This window comes from Anas platyrhynchos, chromosome 7 (assembly GCF_047663525.1).
Source record: "Anas platyrhynchos isolate ZD024472 breed Pekin duck chromosome 7, IASCAAS_PekinDuck_T2T, whole genome shotgun sequence".
NCBI lineage: Eukaryota > Metazoa > Chordata > Aves > Anseriformes > Anatidae > Anas > Anas platyrhynchos.
This window is the reverse complement of record NC_092593.1, coordinates 33199992-33207379: the sequence shown is the minus strand read 5'-3', so window position 1 is coordinate 33207379 and position 7388 is coordinate 33199992. Positions and strand designations below refer to the sequence as shown.

The window sequence follows — 7388 nt, the reverse complement described above, 5'->3', positions numbered from 1 at the left end:
GCCTAAGCCACACGATGGCGCCAGAGGCATTGCTGTTGCTACTGATGGGCATCCTGAAGGGACTGTTGCTTCTCCTGGTTTTGCTCTGATATTCTGGCAATGCAGAGTTTGTGCTACCAGAAGCACCCTTACCAGAAAACTAACTGCAGCCAGAAAATACACACCATTTTTTCACTCAGGAGCCTGATCCTGTATTATATCGGATTAGGCAGGAGAGAAGCATGCAGGGGAAAGTGTTAATGCAGAAGAGTGTCAAGAGGGAATGAATAAAACAAACTGGTAGGAATTGCAGAATCTGGGTGCCCAGAGGTAAGATGTGAGCCTGCCTGTGAGGTCCCATCATGCATGGAGTGCACCCCATGGACTGGCTCCGGCGTGAGCGTAGCACCTTGGTCCTGGGTCTGTTGAGGCTGAGAAGGAGATTCACGTTCTTGGGGGTGCCCTGGTCACCCTGCTCACAGAGTTGGTGGCTTTGTTGCAGTGATGAGATCTGGCAGGACAAATCCCACTGTCCACACACAGGATAAAATTATAAAAGAGCTATGAGATGGTAGCTGCTGCCCTAAGCCACAGAAAAACAAGCTTTGCCTAGGCTTCCTATGTCAGTTCCTGAGGTCAGGAAATGCCTCAGACATGTGGCAAGCAGAGTGATATTTTTCTTTTTATATTTTCTTTTTTTATATTTTATATTTTTTTATTTTTCTTTTTTTTTATATTTTTCTTTTATATTTTTTTTTGGGGGGGGGAGGAGGGGGGAATAAGGGTGGTTGTGAAAAAAATGGACATTAAGAAAAATTATTTTCTTTTTAACACGCAGCACTGTGTTAAGTGACAGTGGTGTACACCTTCCTTCTGGTCTCTGCATCTTCATTCCTCATGTGGACATAGTCACAGGGTGAGTCTCTAATTTTGATTTTCCCCCTCTTCATGGTGAATCTTTCTCTTTGTTAAGGTCATCTGCCATACCTGTAAATGGCCTGTCTGTCCATCCTGACCTGTGGTACAGGCAGCTCAGGGGAGAGATGCAGATTGCCATACATTCATAGTCATAAATTCTCTTGAACTAGTAGCTCTCCTGCTCTCATATTGTGTGGCTAGTGCCAGACTTTGTCCTTTAAGACTCCAAACTGCTAGAGCAATCTGTGTTATACCAGTAAGCACTACAGTCCCCAGTCATACACAGCATTAGTATCACCACCTTTCTCATACCATAAGTGCTGCCAGCATGTCATTAAGGCACTGATTCAGGGGGCTCTAACACAGTGCATTACTGCCCAGATCTGAGGACACTGTGACATCTGGGCTTTGTCGCAATTTGGTTTGGCTGAACCCCTCTTTTGGGTCACTATTTATGCTCTTTTTTATGATTTTCAGCATTTATAGGTCATTGCTACAGCTGGAAAGAACACATAGTCTCTTCAGTGCCTCCTTTTTTGGGAACAATGTCAAATGTGTTTACTAAAAGGAATGTAATTTAAAGCATTATAATGCTGAAAAAGTGCATGGGGCCTAGCAAAATGCAAAACTTATAAACAAGGAAGTTGTAGGTTACCTGGAGAAAAAGTGTTCAAGTGGAGATCTGTGGGTAAGACAGATTAAATGAAATTTGTTCTGGTTTTGGTCAAAATGTTCCTATTTTTCATCTGAGGAGTGTATCTTCTCCAGATACAAAGACTGTGCAAGGCTTTCCAGGTCTGAACCGTTCTTTGTCAGGAATTCTCTTCTTTTTTTTTTTCTTTTTTTTTTTTCAGAGTTATTCTTTGCTGTCTTTTATTTCCACTGCAGGTAAACAATTATAAAGGAATTGAGCAATCAAATCCCATTGCATGCATTTTTTTTCTGTCAAATAAGCCATCTACAAGCTTCCACTTGTGTTCCAGGACTAGGACATCATTAATCCTATGACATCTGCAGCAGCAGCTATTGCTGTGCAAGCACGTTCTCTTCTAGGAATAGGTGTGTTAGATTTAGTTTTGACAACAGATGATTTTATGTGGGAAACTACATGTAACTGCAGGCCTTGAATGCAAATGTCCTAGTTTTTCTTAGAGCTTTTCCTGTGCATTTGGCATGTATGTGACTTTTAAATCATTTTTGATATCCAGTTTGAAGTGGAGGAACCACTTGCAGGTATGTTTTTCACAGCTGATCAGTCATTGAACGGAGGCCTTCAGACAGCAGGTAAACAGTGGGTACAAGCCCTGAAGGTGACAACTTCTGCCAGAGGGCCTCAGCTGTCTACATGTTTGGGTAACAGAGACTCCTTTTAAAAGACATTTTAAAATGATTCTGTGTATTCCTCTGCCTTGCTACATGTAGTGGTGCTGCTGTTTATAAAGTCAAGCTGCAGGAAAAAACAGAAGCTTTGAAAACACAGTAAGAGACAGCACTGAGCCCTCTCACAAAGCTCTTTATTCCCTGTTTAGACTTTCAGTCTCTTGCAAAGAGAGTGCCCAACTATTCATGTCTGATATGAATACCCTAGAGCTTTGGTTTCTGAGTAGGTTATTTAAAGGTTATGTGCTGTCTTCTTTCAAGAAGAGCCCAGGTGCCAATTTAGCATGTCTGGCCATCAGGGGACCTGCATGATCTTTGTCCAACTTTTCTATGTTGGCATTATAGTGCAGGGCAAGCTTGAACAAGATGCAGGCTCTCAACTTACGTCTCCTCTGATATGTGACTGTCCTTAGTGAGCCTTTGCTTGGGGTTACACGGTGTTAATATGCGTGTGTGATGTGATGTGACAGGGAGACTGTGGCCGATGAGTGGTGGGCCTCCTTTGGGGCGCTGGTAACCTTCCTCCGTCCTGACAGAGCACCACAGTCAGGCTCTCACTCGCTGACCACACGTAGCATATAGACACACCGCTACCAGGAGATCCAGCTCCTTCTCACTGGAGAGACACCACAGCCCTTCAAGACCCTTATGGGAAGTCAGTCAGCTGGGTATCAGCAAGGAGAGGGATGTGGGAATCAAGTGTGTAAGTCTCATGAGCAGAGAACATGGCTTGGCCTGAAGATGATGATGTCCATCCGAGGGACAAGGTTTTTTTCCTCATGTCTTTTTATGAGAAACTTCAAACCATCATGTTTAAAATGGAGTTGCCAATCTAGGGTGCTGGTCTTGAGTCTGTGAAGGCTTCTCATGCACACATGTGCCAGCACATCTTCTTCTAGTAGTTGGGCAGCTGTCAGCAGTTTTCAACATGTGCTGATACTGATTTGGAGCAGGATTATGTGAGTTACTCAGAAATTTTTTTTCAAAATCATTTCCATCAGAGCTCAGGAACAGCAGCACTCCCAGTGAAGAAGTTGGAGGGGTTTCAACTGTAGGGAGAATTTATTAGGTCAGTAACCACCGAAGGAAACTTCAGCTACTGAGATGTTCATCAGTCTATGTTCCCTTTAGCACATGGCATGGGATAAAAGTTCGCAAAGATGGCTGTGAAGAATTCAAACATTCAGCAAAGTTTGTCTCTTACTCAGATCTGTTGGCCTATGTACATCAGACACAGACCATTTAAAATTTACTTATTTTTCAAGTGACACAGATCAGAGCTGCAGTTTCTGAATGTAAAAGGCACACAATGGCATTTACTGAACACAATGTATGTTAATATGTGAAATTTATATTGCTGGAGGTTGAAAGTATTGTTGTCTGAAACAGGGCTGTGCACATATGGCCTCATCTCCCAGAACTGGTTTACTGCCTGCGTATGTAATCAATGGTGTATTTATACAAGGATGAAAATGTACTTCTTTGCTCTCTATTATATCAGAATCAAGACGAGTGGCATCCTGTGTGCTGGCAGCAAGCACTTCCAATAGCTTTTTAAAGTGTCTCTCCTCAAGCAATATCAATGCTTACAGCCTCAGACTTCACATTCATTATTTGTTTGGTATTTGAGGGAAAGCCGTTCCATTCGACTGCTTTAATAGTGCTCAAATGATAAAGTTAATGCTGAGATCAGTCCCATTAGCTGTTTCTTTATAAGTGCCAAGTAACTATGATGCTAAGGTCTCCTGATTCCAAATTGTGTAGCTTTTCTACATAATCTTAGGTATTTTATTTGCAGAATACATTGCAACATTTCTTGTTTGTTTGTTTGTTTGTTTGTTTTTTCAATTAACCATCTCCGAGGGTTTGGATGCTATAGTGCTAACGAGATACTCAGCATTTCCTCCATTTCCTTCAGGGTCTTCAGCTGAGATCCAGCCTAACTCAAGCATTAACCAAAAATGTTCTCACCAGTTCAGTGTTAGTGGTGTGAAATGAGCTTGAGAGGTCTCAGTTGCAGCTTGTGCTATGAATTCATTCCCCTGCTTTGTGCTAATTGTGTTAGACACAGAGGCCAGGAGCCACCTATTAGTGCAGGCAAATAGAAAAGTAAGTTTTCTTATCCCCAGTGTAGCAAGGGGCTGGGAGAGAGTCGGTCTGTATTTAATGGAGTAGTGCAGAACTGGGGTGATGGAAGCTCCTACAGACCTGCACAGATTAATGTAGTCACTTTAACATACACTGGGGAGCAAAGGATTTCTTTAACAGATGTTTCATAGCTTTCAAGAACCTGAATCAGCTGAGCACCAGTCTCACACAGGTGTAGGTGTTGGGTTTAGAGATTGCAACCATCCCATTATACCTTTCTGCGTTGCCCTGTAGTGCTTAGCAGGGCTGTTTTACGGTAGCAGGGCTGCAATCTGAGCTTGTGTAAGTATTGACCTCCCTTATGGGTTTGGCTTGTTCCAGAACCTTAGCAAACTTGTAAAAAAAAAAGTAGGTAACTCCTGCTCTTTTTAAATTGTTCTTGATATGTGTGATGTGACCTATATGGTTCATCTAACTGACGGTTTTTATTTTATCAGGGAGGTGCAAAATATCCAGTAATAACATCAGTCCTCACTTAAAAGATCAGTGATGGTCCTGAATTATGAAGGAATAGAGCAGAAGAAGCCTTGTAAATTAAACAAAGGCAGAAATGTTTGTTGTTGATTAAAACCAAATTTAACTTTTTGGGTATGCAGGAGCATTACAGATGATAAACTTTGGACTGAAATCACTTCTTAAATTAATGAGGCGGTAAATAAGTGCTGTCATTTGTGTGGAGAACAGCTTGAAAAACGGCAGTGTTTGGTATAGTGTGGAATAAAAAATGAATCATTTTTTCTTTCACAAAGACCCGAAGAAAGCTCTTTCTTGAGCAAGCAATCTGGAGGGCTGATATTTGGGAAGACAAGATAAAACTTATTTTGTTTTTCTGACTCCAGTTTGGTAGACCTAAGAAGCGTAACAGCTAAAGGACAGAGCCAAAACACGCATCCCTGGTCTCCCCTGGGGTACTAGGTGTATGGTGTGTGTTAACATACATGCTGTTTATGGAGGGATGTGCAGTTTAGGATGTGCATGTCCTCTGTTACTAGGGTGTAGGAAGCAATAAATTCCTTTTACCTGGAAAGAGAGAATTTTCTGTTACTTTTGCTAGGGCTTTTGAGATTCAACAGGGCTTGTGTCTGCCCAAGCCCTTGGGGGTGGTGGTGGAAAGAGTTTAATGGGGGCTGAGAGCCTGGGAAGAGGATCTTCTCAAAGAAAAGAGACATTTTATTATTATGGAGCATCAGGAAGTCTGGAAAACTGTCTGGAAACCTTGCTTGCTTTGGGAAGTGAGTCTCTAAACCACTTTGCATTTTTGTGTATACTTCAGAGTATAATTATGAATACCAATTATCATGGCTGTTTCTTTTAATCAGCATGAACTATCTGTCTTGTAATACTTTTCATGCTGCTAAGGAAATACGTGCACATGTCTTTATTGCTTTTTTGTCAATCTCCCTTGTATGTTTCTTAGTGTGAAACCTTTCCAGAGGATTGGCAATAGCCTTTCTTTTACAACAAACAGTTTGATTTAGGAGTGCTGCTGCCTATCATTGCTACATTAGTGAAGAAATGAAATGTTTATGGGCTAATCTATACCATCCTCCCAAACCATAGATTTTGGTAATGGAAAGTTCAGTTTAATGCTCTAATAACCTGTGCTCTGATATACATGTATGCTGTGCCAATTAATCTAGAAGGTAGATGTGAAATCCTGTATCTTCAGCAATGTTTCAGTCTTCATTCTGAAATAAATGTAAGTACCTGGGTAGATGGGGAAGCGTGGCATTCTTCATGATAAAATAAATGAGAAATAATAGGTTACTAAGGAATTGTTCTTTTTTCATGAGACCCTTAAGCCCTTCCTTGTACCCCTATAAAAGTCAGCCTCCCTGCTGTAAGAAGGATGCAGGTTTAAGCTACATCAGGGCTACGTGGACAACAAGATACTGCTTGGAAAAAGACTGAACCTGTTCAGTTTAAAAACTGAGATTAGTTTGAAAACCTGCTGAAGTGGAATGATCTTGTAATAATGGTATGAAATACTGTAAAAGGGGAGCTGTGTGGAAAAGAAGAAAATATTGCTATGGGGGAGCAGGCTTACATCCCTGGATGGGTTACATTAGAGGACTTTGTTCAGTCAGGAGCCTTGTACGTGCAAATTTTTCTGCCAGAAGGATGCCTTTGTCTGAGCTTCCTCATTGGGTTTTCCATGGTGGCATGTGTTGGAGCTACCTTTCCTCAGTTGTTCTGCCATTTCTGCCTTGGTTTTGTATGGTGCCAGCTCTGTGGTATTGGTCACCCTCCATAGTCCTGTGTGCCAAGGGCCAGCGTTTTGCAGCTTGACCTTTCCCTTGGGATCTAGCCCTGCTCCTGAGGAGTTAAACTCAATTGCTTTGAGTAATGGAAAGTATGTTCATTAACAATGTTCTATTTAAAATACAAAGCAAATGCAATGATAGCAAGAGGTGTCAGATGACCAAGACTGAGAATCACTCTTTCCATTGGGAGCCTGAACAGATGCAGGGCAGCCTTCTGCAGCTGCTGGGGTCTCCGGTCTCTCTCTCTGGGGTGAGGAGGAGCTGAGGAGCTCAGCAAGCATGTGCTGTATGGGAGTGCAGTGTGGTGCTGCTGGTGCTGGGCACATCTTTCCTCAGGAAGCAAAAAATAAGGAGAGGAGGCCTTTCTTTTCAGGAGCATCCCCCAGGATCAGAGCTCTGAGCAATGCAGGGGTTACTAGCATGTGGGCAGTAGGTCAAATCAACAAGTTTAACTTTTCAGTTGTTTTTGAGGCAAAGCAGAAGGCTCGGCAGCTCATAAAAAACACACCAGAGCTTTTTATGCATTTCCAAGTTGTGCTTTCAGATTGGGTACCTGTAGGGATGGGGTTTATCAATGGAATAAAAACTGAGTGGTCTGGGTTTGTTCTTTCTCTCAAAACTTTTTTTTTTTCCTTTGAATTGTCAAAACATCTTGTTTTCATTGGAAGATGTAGTAACAATTTTGTTTGTTGTCACAAT

General features: G+C 41.9%; 1 protein-coding gene across 1 annotated transcript in view; it reads left to right on the top strand.

Moving 5' to 3' along the window:
• Positions 1-4365: 4365 nt before the first annotated feature.
• CPS1 (carbamoyl-phosphate synthase 1) overlaps positions 4366-7388 on the top strand; it is a 175043-nt gene continuing 172020 nt past the window's right edge. Inside the window, exon 1 of the mRNA XM_072040456.1 lies at positions 4366-4707. The gene's annotated coding sequence lies outside the window, so the exon portion shown is untranslated. The remainder of the gene's footprint in view (positions 4708-7388) is intronic.